The sequence below is a fragment of the Ranitomeya variabilis genome, chromosome 6 (assembly GCF_051348905.1).
Source record: "Ranitomeya variabilis isolate aRanVar5 chromosome 6, aRanVar5.hap1, whole genome shotgun sequence".
NCBI lineage: Eukaryota > Metazoa > Chordata > Amphibia > Anura > Dendrobatidae > Ranitomeya > Ranitomeya variabilis.
In genome coordinates, this window is record NC_135237.1 from 554,075,338 (window position 1) to 554,095,069 (window position 19,732).

The following is a 19,732-nucleotide window of genomic DNA, read 5'->3' on the forward strand; positions in this document are numbered from 1 at the left end:
CGCCTCGCAGTGTCTTCTGATTTAATCCCACTGGGGGCCTGGGATCCATGGACATGCGCAGTGCATATCTGAACCTCCACCTCTCACTCATCTCCCTATGGCTTCTTCAGACTGTTCGGTGTCAGCTGGTCCCTAATAGCATGCCACGGCCGTGACACCGCACAGTCTTAAGAAGCCGTAGGGAGGGGAGTGAGAGGCGAGGATATGCACTGCGCATGGCCATGGATCCCAGGCCCCCAGTGGGATTAAATCAGAAGACACTGCGAGGCGGGTTCTCGGCCAGCGCGGCCGCACAGGCGCAGCCATCCTGTCACCAAATGATGTCAGAAGATGGGCAGCGCTAAGTGTGCCTGGCCAAGGGATAACATAACAGCGCAGGCTCCGGGACGGAATCAAACTACGCTGAGGAGCCAGGGCGCGGCGCCGGGGGGGTAGGAATGACGGCTGTGCTGCGTCATATTACGAAGGAAAGTCCCACCTCTGTGACTGTTTCACGGTTTCAGGGGACACATTTTATAAGTGTTTAGTTCTGTGTTTGCAAGGAGCATGATGAAAAGAGCCACCTTTTCCTTTTGCATCTTTTGTGCTGCACAAGCTGGCTCTTTCAGCTACAAACGCCTTGGGGGGGGGTTAAAGGTTCCCTTTCGACTTTCTCAGGCTTCGGCCTACATTGTGTTCCTCTGCTTTTCCACCTGTCCCTGGGCTCCAACACCGCTAGTTGCCGTCCAGAAGTGCTGTCCGCACAGTCCCAACAGTCGCTCCTCTGTTATTGGGGTTCAGTAACGTCAGCTGTTCCCCAGCTGTGTGTGTGGCAATCCCTCCTACCTCCTCCTACCTCCTCCTCCTCCACCTGTCCCTGGGCTCCAACACCGCTAGTTGCCGTCCAGAAGTGCTGTCCGCACAGTCCCAACAGTCGCTCCTCTGTTATTGGGGTTCAGTACTGTCAGCTGTTCCCCAGCTGTGTGTGTGGCAATCCCTCCTACCTCCTCCTACCTCCTCCTCCTCCACCTGTCCCTGGGCTCCAACACCGCTAGTTGTTGCCTGTTAGTGCTGTACGCACAGTCCCAACAGTCCCTCCTCTGTTATTGGGGTTCAGTAACGTCAGCTGTTCCCCTGCTGTGTTTGTGGCAATCCCTCCTACCTCCTCCACCTCCTCCTCCTCCACCTGTCCCTGGGCTCCAACACCGCTAGTTGTTGCCTGGTAGTGCTGTACGCACAGTCCCAACAGTCCCTCCTCTGTTATTGGGGTTCAGTAACGTCAGCTGTTCCCCAGCTGTGTGTGTGGCAATCCCTCCTACCTCCTCCACCCCCTCCTCCTCCACCTGTCCCTGGGCTCCAACACCGCTAGTTGTTGCCTGGTAGTGCTGTACGCACAGTCCCAACTGTCCCTCCTCTGTTATTGGGGTTCAGTAACGTCAGCTGTTCCCCAGCTGTGTGTGTGGCAATCCCTCCTACCTCCTCCACCTCCTCCTCCTCCACCTGTCCCTGGGCTCCAACACCGCTAGTTGTTGCCTGGTAGTGCTGTACGCACAGTCCCAACAGTCCCTCCTCTGTTATTGGGGTTCAGTAACATCAGCTGTTCCCCAGCTGTGTGTGTGGCAATCCCTCCCACCTCCTCCTCCTCCTCCACCTGTCCCTGGGCTCCAACACCGCTAGTTGTTGCCTGGTAGTGCTGTACGCACAGTCCCAACAGTCCCTCCTCTGTTATTGGGGTTCAGTAACGTCAGCTGTTCCACAGCTGTGTGTGTGGCAATCCCTCCTACCTCCTCCTACCTCCTCCTCCTCCACCTGTCCCTGGGCTCCAACACCGCTAGTTGCCATCCAGAAGTGCTGTCCGCACAGTCCCAACAGTCGCTCCTCTGTTATTGGGGTTCAGTAACGTCAGCTGTTCCCCTGCTGTGTGTGTGGCAATCCCTCCTACCTCCTCCACCTCCTCCTCCTCCACCTGTCCCTGGGCTCCAACACCGCTAGTTGCCGTCCAGAAGTGCTGTCCGCACAGAGCCAAACACCTCGCCAATGTGTTAGTGGGGTTCAGCACCGCCAGCTGTTCCCCTGCTGTGCAGCCGGCAACGTGTACTGCGACCGCCACGCAGGCACAACCAGTTAAATTTAAGGGAACCTGTCCCCCCCCCCAGGCGTTTGTTACTGAAGGAGCCACCTTGTGCAGCAGTAATGATGCAAAGTGAAAAAGTGCCTCTTTTCGTGGTACTCCTTGCACATGCTGATCCTAACACTTATGAAAAGTGTCCCCTCCTACCGTGATACCGTCCGGTTGGTGGAACTTTCCTTTGTGATGTGACGCAGCACAGCCGTCATTCTTACCCCCTTGGCGCCGTGCGCCGCCTCCTCAGCATTGTTTGAATCAGTCCCGGAGCCTGCGTTGTTAGGTTAGCCCTTGGCCATGCACACATTTTGCGCTGCCCGTCTTCTGACATCATTTGGTGTCAGGCTGGCTGCGCCTGTGCGGCCGCGCTGGCCGAGAGCCCGCCTCGTACTGTCTTCTGATTTAATCCCACTGGGGGCCTGAGATCCATGGACATGCGCAGTGCATATCTGAACCTCCACCTCTCACTCATCTCCCTACGGCTTCTTCAAACTGTGCGGTGTCAGCTGGTCCCTAATAGCATGCCACGGCCGTGACACCGCACAGTCAGAAGAAGCCGTAGGGAGATGAGTGAGAGGTGGAGGTTCAGATATGCACTGCGCATGTCCATGGATCTCAGGTCCCCAGTGGGATTAAATCAGAAGACAGTACGAGGCGGGCTCTCGGCCAGCGCGGCCGCACAGGCGCAGCCAGCCTGACACCAAATGATGTCAGAAGACAGGCAGCGCAAAATGTGTGCATGGCCAAGGGCTAACCTAACAGCGCAGGCTCCGGGACTGATTCAAACAACGCTGAGGAGGCGGCGCACGGCGCCAAGGGGGTAAGAATGACGGCTGTGCTGCGTCACATCACAAAGGAAAGTTCCACCTACCGGACGGTATCACGGTAGGAGGGGACACTTTTTATAAGTGTTAGGTTCAGCATGTGCAAGGACCATAATTAAAAGAGCTAAGTTTACCTTTTCCAGCATTAGTGCTGTACACGATGGCTCTATCAGCTACAAACACCTGGGGGGGGGTTAAAGTTTCCCTTTCAACTTGCTCCAGTGCAGGCTTCGGCCTACACTCTGCTCCCTCTCCTCCTCCTGCTGACCCTGGGCTCTAACACCGCCAGTTGGGGCCCAGATGTGCTAGCTGCACAGAGCCAAACACCAGCCAATGTGTCAGTGGGGTTCAGCACCGCCAGCTGTTCCCCTGCTGTGTAGCCGGCAACGTGTCCTGCAACTGCCACGCAGACACAAGAACTGAAATTGAAGGAAACCTGTCCCCCCTCCCCCAGGCGTTTTTACGTTTTACAGCCACCTTGTACGACAGTAATGCTGCATGTGTGCAAGGTGGCTCAGAAACTTAATCTCCTTGCCCATGTTGAATTGAACACGTCTAAAAATGAGTCCTCTGCGACCATTAAAACGTCCCTCAGGTGTGATTTTCCTTTGTATTGACACGCAACAAGCTCCTTGGTAGCGCTGCCCGTCTTCTGATATCATTGTTTGGCTGCCTGCGCCTCTGCGGCCGCCTTGCCCCACACAACGCCCCTCGGTGTCTTATTTATTTGGACTGCGAGGGTGTGATTGATGGGCATGAACGGTGCATTTCTTCGCCTGTCCCTCATCTCCTTCCGCCTTCCTCAGACTGTGCGGCTTCATGGCCGCGGCATGCAATAAGGGATCACCTGACGCCACATAGTCTGAAGCAGGTGTAAGAACCCAAGTGAGAGGCGAACATATGTACTGCGCCAGGCCATGAATCCCAGCCCCGCAGTGTTTTAACTATGTCAAGACACTGCGGGGCAGGGATTCATGGGCATCGCGAACCGCACCGGCCGACATCAAATGATGTCAGAGGACGGGCAGCACTTACAGCGCAAGGCCAAGGGATAACACGACAGTGCAGACTCCTGTGCAACAAATAACGATGCTCAGGAGGCCGCGCAAAGCACCAAGGTGGCATTTTTGCCAGCTGTACTGCGTCTCTTTACAAAGGGAACTCGCGCCTCCAACACAGTTTGACTGTATAAAGGGCTAAATGTTATACGTGTTTCATTCAGCGTGTGCAAGGAGCAAAATTAAAAGAGCAACCTTTGACTTGTGCAGCACTACTGCTGCATAAGCTGTGGCTCTTCTACTTTGTAACCCCTGAGGGGGGTTAAAGGTTACCTTTGAAATTGGTTCAAGTAGGCTTCGGCCTACACTCTGCTCCCCCTGCAGAGCCCGGGCTCCAACACCGCCAGTTGGGGCCCGGTACTGCTAGCTGCACAGAGCCAAACACCAGCCAATGTGTCAGTGGGGTTCAGCACCGCCAGCTGTTCCCCTGCTGTGCAGCCGGCAACGTGTCCTGCAACTGCCACGCAGGCACAACAGACCCAAAGCTGCCGCCAGTGCAGGCTTCGGCCTACACTCTGCTCCATCTCCTCCTCCTGCTGACCCCGGGCTCTAACACCGCCAGTTGGGGCCCGGTACTGCTAGCTGCACAGAGAAAAACACCAGCCAATGTGTCAGTGGGGTTCAGCACCGCCAGCTGTTCCCCTGCTGTGCAGCCGGCATCATGTCCTGCAAAAGCCACGCAGACACAAGAACTGAAATTGAAGGGAACCTGTCCCCCCTCCCCCAGGCGTTTGTACGTTTTTAAGGCCACCTTGTATAGCGGTAATGCTGCATGTGTGCAAGGTGGCTCATAAACGTATTCTCCTCGCACATGTGGAACTGAAAACACGTCTGAAATGTGTCCTCTGTGTGACCATTTAACCGTCCCGGGGGTGTGACTTTCCTTTGTAATGACACGCTGCAACCCCCTTGGTAGCGCTGCCCGTCTTCTGGCATCATTGTTTGGCTGCCTGCGCCTCTGCGGCCGCCCTGACCCACACAACGCCCCTCGGTGTCTTATTTCTTGGGACTGCGAGGGTGTGATTGATGGGCATGAGCAGTGCATCAGTTCGCCTGTCCCTCATCTCCTTCCGCCTTCTTCAGACTGTGCGGCTTCATGGCCGTGGCATGCGATAAGGGATCAGCTGACGCCGCACAGTCTGAAGCGGGTGTAAGGACCCGAGTGTGAGAGGCGAACATATGTGCTGCGCCAGGCCATGAATCCCAGCCCCGCAGTGTTTTAACAATGTTAAGACACTGCGGGGCTGGGATTCATGGTCATCGCGAACCGCACCGGCCGACATTAAATGATGTCAGAAGATGGGCAGCGCTAACAGCGCTAGGCCAGGGGATAACACGACAGCGCAGACTCCTGTACAGCAAATAACAACGCTCAGGAGGCTGCACCCAGCACCAAGGTGGGATTCTTGACATCTGTGCTGCGTCTCATTACAAAGGGAACTCGCGCCTCCAACACAGTTTGACTGTATAAAGGGCTAAATGTTATACGTGTTTCATTCAGCGTGTGCAAGGAGCAAAATTAAAAGAGCAACCTTTGACTTGTGCAGCACTACTGCTGCATAAGCTGTGGCTCTTCTACTTTGTAACCCCTGAGGGGGGGTTAAAGGTTACCTTTGAAATTGGTTCAAGTAGGCTTCGGCCTACACTCTGCTCCCCCTGCAGAGCCCGGGCTCCAACACCGCCAGTTGGGGCCCGGTACTGCTAGCTGCACAGAGCCAAACACCAGCCAATGTGTCAGTGGGGTTCAGCACCGCCAGCTGTTCCCCTGCTGTGCAGCCGGCAACGTGTCCTGCAACTGCCACGCAGGCACAACAGACCCAAAGCTGCCGCCAGTGCAGGCTTCGGCCTACACTCTGCTCCATCTCCTCCTCCTGCTGACCCCGGGCTCTAACACCGCCAGTTGGGGCCCGGTACTGCTAGCTGCACAGAGAAAAACACCAGCCAATGTGTCAGTGGGGTTCAGCACCGCCAGCTGTTCCCCTGCTGTGCAGCCGGCATCGTGTCCTGCAAAAGCCACGCAGACACAAGAACTGAAATTGAAGGGAACCTGTCCCCCCTCCCCCAGGCGTTTGTACATTTTTAAGGCCACCTTGTATAGCGGTAATGCTGCATGTGTGCAAGGTGGCTCATAAACGTATTCTCCTCGCACATGTGGAACTGAAAACACGTCTGAAATGTGTCCTCTGTGTGACCATTTAACCGTCCCGGGGGTGTGACTTTCCTTTGTAATGACACGCTGCAACCCCCTTGGTAGCGCTGCCCGTCTTCTGGCATCATTGTTTGGCTGCCTGCGCCTCTGCGGCCGCCCTGACCCACACAACGCCCCTCGGTGTCTTATTTCTTGGGACTGCGAGGGTGTGATTGATGGGCATGAGCAGTGCATCAGTTCGCCTGTCCCTCATCTCCTTCCGCCTTCTTCAGACTGTGCGGCTTCATGGCCGTGGCATGCGATAAGGGATCAGCTGACGCCGCACAGTCTGAAGCGGGTGTAAGGACCCGAGTGTGAGAGGCGAACATATGTGCTGCGCCAGGCCATGAATCCCAGCCCCGCAGTGTTTTAACAATGTTAAGACACTGCGGGGCTGGGATTCATGGTCATCGCGAACCGCACCGGCCGACATTAAATGATGTCAGAAGATGGGCAGCGCTAACAGCGCTAGGCCAGGGGATAACACGACAGCGCAGACTCCTGTACAGCAAATAACAACGCTCAGGAGGCTGCACCCAGCACCAAGGTGGGATTCTTGACATCTGTGCTGCGTCTCATTACAAAGGGAACTCGCGCCTCCAACACAGTTTGACTGTATAAAGGGCTAAATGTTATACGTGTTTCATTCAGCGTGTGCAAGGAGCAAAATTAAAAGAGCAACCTTTGACTTGTGCAGCACTACTGCTGCATAAGCTGTGGCTCTTCTACTTTGTAACCCCTGAGGGGGGGTTAAAGGTTACCTTTGAAATTGGTTCAAGTAGGCTTCGGCCTACACTCTGCTCCCCCTGCAGAGCCCGGGCTCCAACACCGCCAGTTGGGGCCCGGTACTGCTAGCTGCACAGAGCCAAACACCAGCCAATGTGTCAGTGGGGTTCAGCACCGCCAGCTGTTCCCCTGCTGTGCAGCCGGCAACGTGTCCTGCAACTGCCACGCAGGCACAACAGACCCAAAGCTGCCGCCAGTGCAGGCTTCGGCCTACACTCTGCTCCATCTCCTCCTCCTGCTGACCCCGGGCTCTAACACCGCCAGTTGGGGCCCGGTACTGCTAGCTGCACAGAGAAAAACACCAGCCAATGTGTCAGTGGGGTTCAGCACCGCCAGCTGTTCCCCTGCTGTGCAGCCGGCATCGTGTCCTGCAAAAGCCACGCAGACACTTGCTCTTGTACCTTCTGCTCCCCATCCTGGTTCCAGTACCGTCAGCTGGTTCCGGGCAGAGCCTTTGGCTTAGGTGCCTCCCTCTGGGTATCCGAGTTCCACCAACGTCAGGTGGTCCTTGGTAGTGCTTTCAGGCACGGGTACCTCCTGCTTAGTAACCGGGTTCCAGTAACGTCAGCTGGTCTTCGGTAGTTCCATTGGATCTTGGACCTTCGGCTACCCATCCGGGTTCCAGCACCGTCAGCTGGTTCTCGGCAGTGTCTTTTGCTCTTGTACCTTCTGCTCCCCATCCTGGTTCCAGTACCGTCAGCTGGTTCCGGGCAGAGCCTTTGGCTTAGGTGCCTCCCTCTGGGTATCCGAGTTCCACCAACGTCAGGTGGTCCTTGGTAGTGCTTTCAGGCACGGGTACCTCCTGCTTAGTAACCGGGTTCCAGTAACGTCAGCTGGTCCTCGGTAGTTCCATTGGCTCTTGGACCTTCGGGTAGCCATCCGAGTTCCAGTTCCATCAGCTGGTTCTCGGCATTTTCTCAGCCTTCTTGTACCTTCTGCTACATTTCCAAGTTCAAGAGACTAAACACGATGACCCGGAAGACCACCCCTAAGATGACGACGACACCAGAGACGACAACCACCGTGATGACGACGACCCTGGAGACGATGACCCTGAAGACCACCCCGATGACGACGACCCCGGAGACGACGACCCTGAAGACCACCCCGATTACGACGACCCCGGAGACGACGACCCTGGAGACGACGACGACCTGGAAGACCGAGAAGCAGAAGAACAAGAGGCTGCAGAACAAAGAGCAGAAGAACATTAAGCATAACACTAAATATCAGAGCAAAAAATATTATCTAAATTATAAGCAGAAGAAGACTAAGCAGTGTATGGGGGTGAGTCCGTTCCTCCTCGTGGTGCCCCTGGATAAAGCCTGATACTGCAGGCCAAACTGAACGCGGACAAATGTAACTGTTTTGTGACAGGCAGAACGGAAGGTGTAATCTTCAAACTTTTATAGATAACAACTACGGGAATGCCTGTCACAAATAAGAGTATGATGAAGAAGTAGAATATGATGAAGATAATAGTAAAATAAAAAGAATATGAACAATGTAACCAAAAAAATAATAGGTAGAAGATGAAGAAGAAGATGAATAAGGTGAAGAAGTTGATGTCAAAGAAGCTGATGATGAGGATAATGAAGAAGAAAGTGTGGGAGAAGTAAAAAAGAAGGTGAAGGGCGTGGAAGTAGTGAAACATCAATATCTGACAAAATAAAAAAAATTAACATAGTCAAAATCTTTCTACCGCCGAACATCATAAAAAAAACAAAATCCTGCTATTCTATTACATTGGGCTAAACCTCTGTGCCTTTAATGTCTCCGCCACGTCCCCCAATACATCCTACATTATTCTTAGTTGTTTTCCTTCATGTAGAATGAACCTATAAGTTTATAAAGGGTTTATTTTAATTCCGATATTTTCGTCCCATTGACTTGCATTGGGATCGGGTATCGGTATCGGATTAGATCCGATATTTTGACGGTATCGGCCGATACTTTCCGATACCGATACTTTCCGATATCGGAAAGTATCGCTCAACACTACTGTTTAACGATGGATGCCACTCTAATATGTTAAAACCCTACACTCGTCTCTCAACACTTTCCATTTTGCTCTCCTTTGTTTTTTTGGGGGGTGGTTGACCTTATCTATTTGATATATGTATTAATGTTTAAAATAAAACCTAATTCATTCCAAGAAGATCGATGTTCTTACTGCCCTTGTTCCACATTTTAGTCCACGCAGCCGATGAAGAGCAAGGTTAATTTTCAGTTTTCCAATTTAGATTTTTCCTTCCCTTCTTCCAAAACCAATAACTTTGTTTTTATTTTATAGCCATACGGGGGCTTATTTTTTTGTGGAGCGAGTTATAGTTTTGAATTACATCAAACTGAAAATAAAAATTGTGCTGTGATGAATTGGTGAAAAAATGCAATTCCACCATGTTTTTTTGGGTTTTGCTTTTACGGCATTCATTGAGTAAACACTACCTGACAACATGATTTTTTAGGTCAATTATAATATGGCGCTGCCATTATCTTTCATATTATCGATGGACCTGTATAGGGGCTTGGTTTTGCACGGTGAGCTGTAGTTTTTAATATTTTTGGGGAACTTATGGTGTTTTAATTGATTTTTATTGCATTTTTTAAGGAAAATTAAATGATGGAAAACTAGAAATTTTGGCATTTACTTTTTTTTCTCGTTAACTAATTTTTCAATTTTGATAGATCAGACTTTTACAAATACCGGATTTTACAATACCAAATATGCTTTTAGTGTTTTTCTTTTTCATTTACTGGACAAAAAGCATTGATTTTAATTTTTACTTTCTATTTAATATTTTAAATGCACTACTACAATAATGCAACATACAGCCTTAAGCCTATGAAGGCCAGTCTATGTGTAAGATACACAGGAGCATCAAGATGGCAGTGACTGGGATCTATTGGAGACTCCAGGCTATCATCGCAATGCCGAGGGCACTCAAATGGACGTTGTTAGGTGTCGAGTTCCTGCCGCTGCACAGGGTGAATCTCGAACCATGTTCACTGCGGTCTCCCATTCTTCTCCAGCCGCAGTGGAGCCTGCTCAGCGGAGACGTCGGTCCCAGCACTTGCCTCGGACATATACTGCACGTTTGGTTACTGCTGCCCTTCCAAGTTCAGCCATTGTAACCAGTACTGTTTGGCGGTGAGCAGGCGCTCCTGGGACTAAGTCCTGCTTTTCTCCTTCTGAGCATGCCCAAGGGAAGACCTCTCATTGGAGGTCGGAGGACACATGATCAGGTCCTGTAGCAGCTCCTATTGGTCCACTAGGAAGGTACTGAAGAGCTACAACTATAAAAGGTTTGCATGGACGCATGGCTATGAGCTAGTATTATTTGTGCTTGGCTGTTGCCAGTGGATACTCTACTACTCTGTATATATGTGGTGTGAGTCTGTTTAGCTTTGGGGCTGTACACTCAGGCAGGCAGCTAGCATCAGTGTAGGCAATTAGTCTTGGCTTAGCATCTGGTTCCTTCATGTGTGCGGTTAGCACAAAAGAGTTCCAGAGCAAGCACAACCCTAGTTAGGGTATTAGTTTCCATGTGCAGCGCGACTCTGTGAAGCAACAGAGGTCACTTACATTTCACACGGGGTGAAGTTTAACCCACGTGTTAGCTCAGTGTCCATCCACCATTACTTTGCAGCAGGTATCTCTGCACGGTGGACCCCGGGCTGCGAACACACCTGGTATCAATCTCTCTATTACTTGGTGCGTTTCACTAGCCCTAACAGACGTGCTACTGGGAATACTCTACTTACATGCTACTGTCAGAGATTAACAACAGCATTTAGGTGGATAAACAACAGTAATAGGAGCTGCTACAGGCAGGTGATGTCTATATAACAGCTCCATATACCTACTTCACACAATATCACCCCCTCCATGATTTAATACTAAACCATCGAGAAGGAAGTGGTTAAACTTCTGGTGAGTCTGTCCTTCTGAATTACTTCTGCTTGACTGCTCATAACTTTTGCCTAGTCTCTGGGAACCTTATTCTTCTTTTATCATGTCATCTTTTGACAACATGGCTTTCATGCTACCCTTAGGGTCTACTCTTCTCTAACTTCTAAGTTTCTTCCATCTAAATCATATTGTCCTCCTACTGCCACTCAATTTTGTATCTCACTTTCTCCGATTTGACTTGAAGATGTTTAGTACACTCATCTAATCCACCACTGCCTTTGCCTATTTATCATGAATTTTTAACTTCTGATGAAAGCCTGACCCAGAATTGTGTATTGTGCCAAATCTACAGATAAGTAAAATTAATTATAACAATTTATATTTGAGACAAATATCCAGAAATTGCCAGATTCCAAATTTTACTTAATTCAACTTGAATTTATGCCATAAAATGTAATGGAGTGAAGGAAGAAACTGTAGATTGATGTGGAGGATCTGAAAACTGTGACTGTGGTGAAGTCTGCATAAGAGGAATAGAGCAGGATAGAAAATTAAAGTATAAAAGTTTTAATGCTCTATTTTTAATTCCTCTCTCCTCTAGCAAACTTGAGTATTTTTGATTCCGACCAAATTTATACAAACCAAAAGTAATCTGCCATAATAGAACTTAAGAAGATTTGATCATCTATAGTGAAAAAGTAATCGAAAAATTTGTAGGTTTTCTAACTACTTGTTTGAAATCCATATAAGTCACTTGGAAAGAGAAACCTACAATCCATTTACTTTGTGATGCTCTGTCTTCAAGTAAAATGCCGTAAATTTTTTAAAAAAATTATGATGATTTTTTACAAGAGTTTTGGTAGTGATTTCATATTTTTACATAGCAAAAACTCGGCACTCAACTTAACGTAATTCAGGTGATTTAATGGTGTCCACAAAATAACAGAAACGTTTCGGTCCTACGACCGGACCTTCATCAGTCACAGTTGATAAATGTGAGGGAGCGAGTGGACCCACAGAATTGCTGATTGTGGAATGAGATCACACTTGTTTGTGAGCGCTGCCTGTATGTGGGCAGTATAGCCCCAAATGAAGCGATATACCTTAAAATATCAGGACATAAGTGCCGTGCCTGTGTGGAACGCGGAATCCACCGCTAGTCCATGACTGTTATTTTGTGGACACCATTAAATCACCGGTATTACGTTAAGTTGAGTGCCGAGTTTTTGCTATATATTACGGTGTGGGAACCTACTCTGGCACCTCTTTATGGCTGTGCACACGTCTACTTTTTCTCATTTATATTTTTACATGTCATGAATGTATTATTTTTAGAGGACATGGGAAAAGTACTGTGAAAAAAGTCATACCCAGATCATGCTCCATTGTGTAAAAATCAAATGTGTCTAACCCGAAAAAATGCAACCAAAATGAAACAACACAAAAATGCTTTGTATGTAGTAATAATATAAAATTCACATCTGTCCAAGTCTTTTTGACAAAAAGAAAAAACAACAAAGTGCCATTAAAAAAAGAGGATTTTTTTTTCCATAAACATAAGATTTTAACATTTTTCTGCTTTCAGAATTATGCAAAATATTTTTCTCAGGTACAAAATAAAAGTTACAGTCAGAAAAACTTGATAACATGAAAATACTTTTTTCAAATATTTATAAGTATCTCAAAATTCCTGCTAAAATATGAAGCTGTGCCTGATGTAAGTGAAGTGGCATTTGCTTTTAACGCCATCTCACATGATGTATAGCAGTCAGGGGTCCATCAAAAACATAGTGCCGCAGTGCCACGCTTAACTCAGAAGTTTATATTATTCAGGAGACGGCTGAGAAGTGGAAACATTATTAGAAACTTTTGAGAACATTATTGCAAGTCTAATATATTCACAGATAGACAAATAGGAGATAACAATAGCTAGATAGATACAGTTTAGCAAATCTTTAGAAATTCGCATTTGCTAATTTCACCAAATTTTTTCTCAGACATGTATGACACTCTGAGGTCTCCTAGAAATGCATCCAACTTATTTTCAATATCTTACACAAAGACAGCTTTATTAATGTATAGTTGACCTTTTTCACTGCAGTTCTCCCACTCTCACTGTGTCTTTAATATTTTTAATATTTATTCAGTGTTTTAAAAAAGTTTTTTGCTCTTTTACCAAGTTTTGATGTCCTCTCACTATCCAGATTCATTATAAAAAATGTCTGCTGCATTCCCTGCTTTTTCTTTTATACTGGCTCCTTCTTATTGATTGTGTTATATCATGTGATGTGATAGCTAAGAGGTATTATGGGGATTCCTGCTTGGTCGCACTAAAGGTAATGTGTTCTTTTGCTTATTGATGTGATTTTCTGCAACATTTAAAATGTTGGTCAGTCATTTTATATGGTTCATGCAAATTGAATCCCAAATGGCATGGCATGCTTTAAATCAACTTGCTCATCTCTAATAGATATATCCATTGAGATCTTAGCAAACTGCAGTCGGGCAGCAATGTTCTACTTATGCTGAACATTATCATCTAATCTGAGGCCTTTATTTTCTTAGATCAGACCTGGGCAAAGTGCAACCAACAGGTCACATCCGATCCTCTGGCAGTCTCAGTCCGGTCCGCGGACCGAGACAGCCGTGGGGCTGGAAACAAGAGGTCCACGGGCCGCATAGTGCCCGCCTGCTCGCTGTTTCCATCTGCGCTGCGTGCACTGACTCGTTTGGTGCACGAGGGGTCTATGGCCACTTCCTCCACCAATCAGCGTGTGAAACAGCTGACATGATGATGTCATTTCATCGCACCAACTGTGTACTCCAGAGAGTCAGCGCACTGGAACAGAGAGAAGCAGAGCGCCGGGGAACGGGACCAAGGTGAATATGTGGTGTTCATTTTTTTCATGTGTATGGGATGTTTGGGTGGGCATGGGGAGGCTTTCGGGGTGACATGGTGCTGCACATGGGGGGGTGACATAGTGGTGCACATGGGGGTGACATGGTGCTGCACATAGGGCTGACATGGTGCACTTGGTGCTGGACATGGGGGTGACATGGTGCTGCACATGGGGGTGGCATTGTGCTGCATATGGGGGTGACATGGTGCACATGGTGCTGCATAAGGGGCGACATGCTGCACATAATGCTGCATATGGGGGCGACATGCTGCACATGGTGCTGCATATGAAGGTGACATGCTGCACATGGGGAGGCTATGGGGGTGACATGCAGTGGATATAGGGAGGCTGTGTGGGGCTCATGTAGTGTATATAGGGAGGCTGTGTGGGACTCATGCCACATATGGGGGAGACTGTGTGTATTAACACAATTATGAATAATATAATAATTATAATATATTGATATTAAAGGGAACCTGTCTCCCCCAAAATTGAAGGTGAGCTAAGCCCACTGGCATCAGGGGCTTATCTACAGCATTCTGTAAAGATTATACTCACCTGGGCAGGCGGTCTGATCCGATGGGCATCGAGGTCCGCTCTGGGGCCTCCTATCTTCATAGGATGATGGCCTCTTCTTGTCTTCACGCTGTGGCTCCGGTGCAGGTGTACTTTGTCTTCCCTGTTGAGGGCAGAGCAAAGTACTGCAGTGCGCAGGCGCCGGGCCTCTCTGACCTTTCCCGGTGCCTGCGCACTGCAGTACTTTGCTCTGCCCTCAACAGGGCAGACAAAGGGTACACCTGCGCCGGAGCCGCAGCATGAAGGCAAGAAGAGGACATCATCGTTAGAAGATGGGAGGCCCCGGACCGGACCGTGACGCCCATCGGACCGGACCAGAGTGGGACCGCTCCTGGGTGAGTATAATCTAACCTCTTTTTCTCATCTTTCAGGATACATCGGGGGCTTATCTACAGCATTACAGAATGCTGTAGATATGCCCCTGATGCCGGTGGGCTTAGCTCACCTTCGATTTTGGGGGTGACAGGTTCCCTTTAATATTGAGCAGAATTAACTTTGGCCTATTGGTTAGGCTCTCCACAACAGTCAGAGTCTCTCATGTGACCCCACAGGAAAATTTATTTCCCACCCCTGGCTTATATGATACATTGGGTCCCTTTGTAGCTTAGCAGATTATTTTATGCCATACTGTTAGAGTGATCATTGTTGGTTGATGATTCCAGCGGGTGGGAGGTGATGATAAATTGCCTTGAATTCCTCCATTAGAACACAGTATGTTAGGGTACTGTGTTAGGATAAGTGTTTGGATAGGCTAAGTGTTTGCAGTACTGTACTGTTATTATGGTACAGTACTGTATGAATGTGTGGTCCGACTTACATCGAAATTTGGTTGACGACGCCGTGTAAGAATGGATCAAAGTCGTAAGTCGAGGACAAACCTGTATACCGTCAGCAATGCCACACAATCCAAAGGGTTTGATGCACGAAATCCTCCAGGCTGATAACCTTGAACAATCAGCAGAGTAATAAAAAAGGCAAAGGAAGAAAAAGGAAACTTCCCACACTGTAGAAAAAATATATTGTTAACATTCCCCTTTTATTGTAGAGCTTACTCCGTTAAAAATTATGGAGGCAATAAAAACATTGGAAATGGCGGGGTTAAGGGAAAGAGGGGAAATTAGTGCATACGAACCTTACGTGTTTCATACTAAAATGAGTTCTGATTCAATAAGCTGTTTAGAGGGAAATGTCCTGTATTGTAATGTATTGACTTCATTCCAAAAAGAAATTGAGTCAATGATACTATGTGGTATGTATGAGACCATCATACATGTGGGAAGCCATAGTGAGGTCTTCACAACAAGGATGGTTGGCTACTTTGTGTTCTGACTGGACCTTCAACCCAGTGACATGGCTTATGTTGGCCATACACATTATATGGATGATGGCTGAGCAAAACGTCAACCGAATGATTGTCCGACAACCATCTCAGGCAACTTTCCCATACACAGGAGTGCTTACTTGGCCAAGAGCTCCTGTGTTTTTTATAAGAAAGCAAATGGCGTATCTCCAGGAAAACAAAGCGATTAGCAGTTTGAAATCAATCTAATGTGTATAGGGCTCCTAAAACAATGGCACAAGAACAAAGGGCCCCATGAGTGAAGGTATTCTGAGAGTTTCCATTCATTTTAATGGAAGGCACAGCTGACTATAAAATAGCTACTCTACATAATGTGGTAGACCGTAGTGCAAGTATCTGGAAATTTACTTAAAATTTTAGCTGACCACTACGTGTCCCAAAACCTATTATCCCAAATAATTTAGCAATGTAATTGCTTTCTGATTAAGAAGTAAACAATTAACTGCAATCATTCTAAGATATTTTTTCTCCACAAGATTAAGAATGAGCAGCACAGATATTTTAATGAATGTATCAGTCTAACGGCTCCCCGTGGAGCGAAACATAATGAATAATAAATTATAAAATATATAGATAAACCAGATGCATCCTGTAGCAAATCAACCCTTCTTTCCTAGTGCAAGTAAATTTTTATGTTCTCATTGTCTTCCTAAATCAAAATGCTCCCTATGATTTGCATAGGGAATGACTTTATGTAAATCCGTCTTAACCGTTCTGCTAAGACCACAGGATGGTTAATGCGTGTCTACAATGAAATTACCTCCCATACAGACTTAACTTATCTAATATTTTTTTAAAGAGTTTTCTAAGACAACCGGTGGATGATCCATCGTGTTCAGTGAGCGATAAAGCACTGCATTGGTTATCTAGGAATCTGAGATCACTTGGAGCTAAATCTATTTTTCGCGTTCCAGTTCTATCCATGTTTTTTTCTAGCTAGAACTTTTACTCAAGATACTCTCCGGGGCTGTTCCTAAGTTCAATTTTTTTTGTGGACCAATTAGTCTATACAAAATCATGGAGGCATGTCCGATATTGATCTAAATGTCGGATTGAAATCAACATTGCAAGTCTACGGAGTAGTGACAAAATTAGACCTCACTCAGATCCATTTTTCATGGACTGCTAGATATGGAAAGATTTCGAAACAATTATTTTGTGTAAAAAATGTTATTTTTATCTTTTCACAGAGATGGAGCTCCAAATACCATAAAAATGCAAAGAATTGTTGGTGAGTAGTGTTGAGCATTCCGATACTGCAAATATCGGGTATCGGCCGATATTCGCTGTATCGGAATTCCGATACCGAGTTCCGATATTTTTGTGATATCGGAAATCTGAATCGGAAGTTCCTATAAGTTCCCAGGCGTGTGCGGTGCGTATGGTTCCCAGGGTCTGGAGGAGAGGAGACTCTCCTTCAGGCCCTGGGATCCATATTCATGTAAAAAATAAAGAATAAAAATAAATAATATGGATATACTCACCCCTCCGACAGACCCTGGACCTTAGCGGTGCAACCGGCAGCCTCCGTTCCTAAGAATGCAGTGAGTGTAGGACCTGTGATGACGTCGCGGCTTGTGATTGGTCGCGTGAGCGGTCACGCGACCAATCACAAGCCGCGACGTCATCGAAGGTCCTTCACTCTGCATTCTTAGGAACGGAGGCAGACGCTTGCAGCGGTGACAGCCAGGGCCCGTCCAAGGGTGAGTATATCCATATTTTTTATTTTTATTCTTTATTTTTACATGAATATGGATCCCAGAGAGAGTTTCCTCTCCTTCAGACCCTGGGAACCATCCAGGATCACTTCCGATATTTGTGTCCCATTGACTTGTATTGGTATCGGGTATCGGTATCAGCGATATCCGATATTTTTTGGATATCGGCTGATTCAATCCGATACCGATACTTTCAAATATTGGAAGGTATCGCTCAACACTATTGGTGACTTATTATAACCCCCTTTCTTGTTATAAAAAAAATCATGGTACGCCATGGAAATTAGCTAATCTGCTTAAATTCTCTGGACATTGGATGTAAAACTCAACTTTACATTGATTGCTTCTAAAACCAGGCAGCACTTGAGAATCAATCAGGATGGGTATATATTATTATACAAAGTCACTAGAGGGTTTGTTGCTCACCAGAAAATCTTTTGACCTGACCGATCCATGTGGAAGAGGAACACAGCTACCTGTCGGCTGGGTGTATGAAAAAGTCCAAATTGAAAAAAAAAAGAAGTAATGCTGAATCCTTAAGATAAAATAACCTTGTTTTTATTTGAAAATCAATTAAAAAATCACAACGGGGTAGTCAGTAACTGGTTGACGCATTTCGGCAAGAGCCTTAGTCGTAACCAACTATTACGACTAAGGCTCTTGCCGAAATGCGTCAACCAGTTACTGACTACCCTGATGTGATTTTTTTAATTGATTTTCAAATAAAAACAAGGATATTTTTATCTCTAGGATCCAGCATTACAGTTTTTTTTTCTTTTTGGACTTATATATTATTGTATATTTACTGTATATTTTCACATATTTATTTACAAATATTTTTATTTTGCGCTAATTTTTTTAGGGTTATTTTGTTTTATTATTATTAATAATATCTATTTATTTTTTATAGTGGAAACACATGGAATATAATTCAAAATAAAAGTAAAGATTTTTCTAACAGTTTACTATTTGTCAACTATAATGGCATGCAAAGCCACCGCTATTAGATGTCCAAATTACAATAAATATTTTGTAAACATGGCCCTCGTTCCCGGAACACATTAGTAAAAAGGCTGAACGGCTTTTTTTGCCTTTAAGCCTATATAACAAAATTTCCTGTGAAATCTATACTCATGACAGGATGCATTTCAAAGTATTTCATTATGCGATAACCTCAGAATAGACGGATATCTCGTTGCACTCTGTAAGCTGTGCTGTAAGCAATGTGTCTGCTGCAACCAGGCTGGAAAATAAAGGATGAGAAGGAAGAATCTTGTTAGCTAGGATGACACGGTTAAAAGGATTGTAACTAATTTTGGAATTGACTGCTTAGCTGGAGACCAGTGCATTACTGGAAACAGACCCTAGGCAAGAAAACAAAGCACCATGTGAATTTAATCACAATTTTCTCCCATAGACAACAGTGGGAGCCGAGAATGATACACATTAAACGTGAAAAATAAGCCAGCTCCGATAATGCTAATCTTCTCAAATGAAGGTCATCGTCATACCTGCAGTCTGGAAAAGCGTAAAATGCTTATTTTTCTTTTTTTATGCCCAATGTAAAATGTAGTGCATTTTTTCTTCAATCCTTGGGACAAACTACACACTAGCTAATATTTTGTCGGTAATTCAAATTAATCTTGAATTGTACAAAAACAATTTTTTGTTCAGAATTTTTGAGATTTGCTTCTCTTAAATTAAGCAAAATGGTGGCGTCCTTTTGGGAATTCACCTTCATGGTGCAGCTTCCAGCCCGGTTCTCACAGTTCCGGTCTCTTAGCTGGCCTTGAGCATGACTCACATATGATGTTATTCTAGGTGGTGAACTAATCAAAAGAAGAAACAGGAAGGCATGTAGGTGGGAAGTATTAGTAGGATTCTTGTCCAACAGCCATGGACTACTAACGTTGCCTCTGGACTAGGGTCCTGCAAAATTTTTGTTCATCTCTAATAAATGTAGGGTAACAAAGAAGATGAGATAAACTCTTTTGTCCCTCACCTTCTCTGATTCAGTTACAGCAGATCTTCAATCTTCTTCATGGGATCCATCTTGTCTCTGGCACCTCTAATATTGATTAGTCGCATGAGTCTTAGATACTGCCAAGTCACTGACTAAGTGGTCCAACATGACATCCTAACGTGCATCATGCTGCGATGTCATATCATCTTAGAATCTAGTAAGTGCTGGAAGTGCTGAAGACCAGACTGGACCAGTGAAGAAGACCAAAGACCTATTGTGAATGAAGATCTAGAGCAGTGTATATGGTGAGGGCCGAGTGAGTTTTATATCTTGTTACATTAC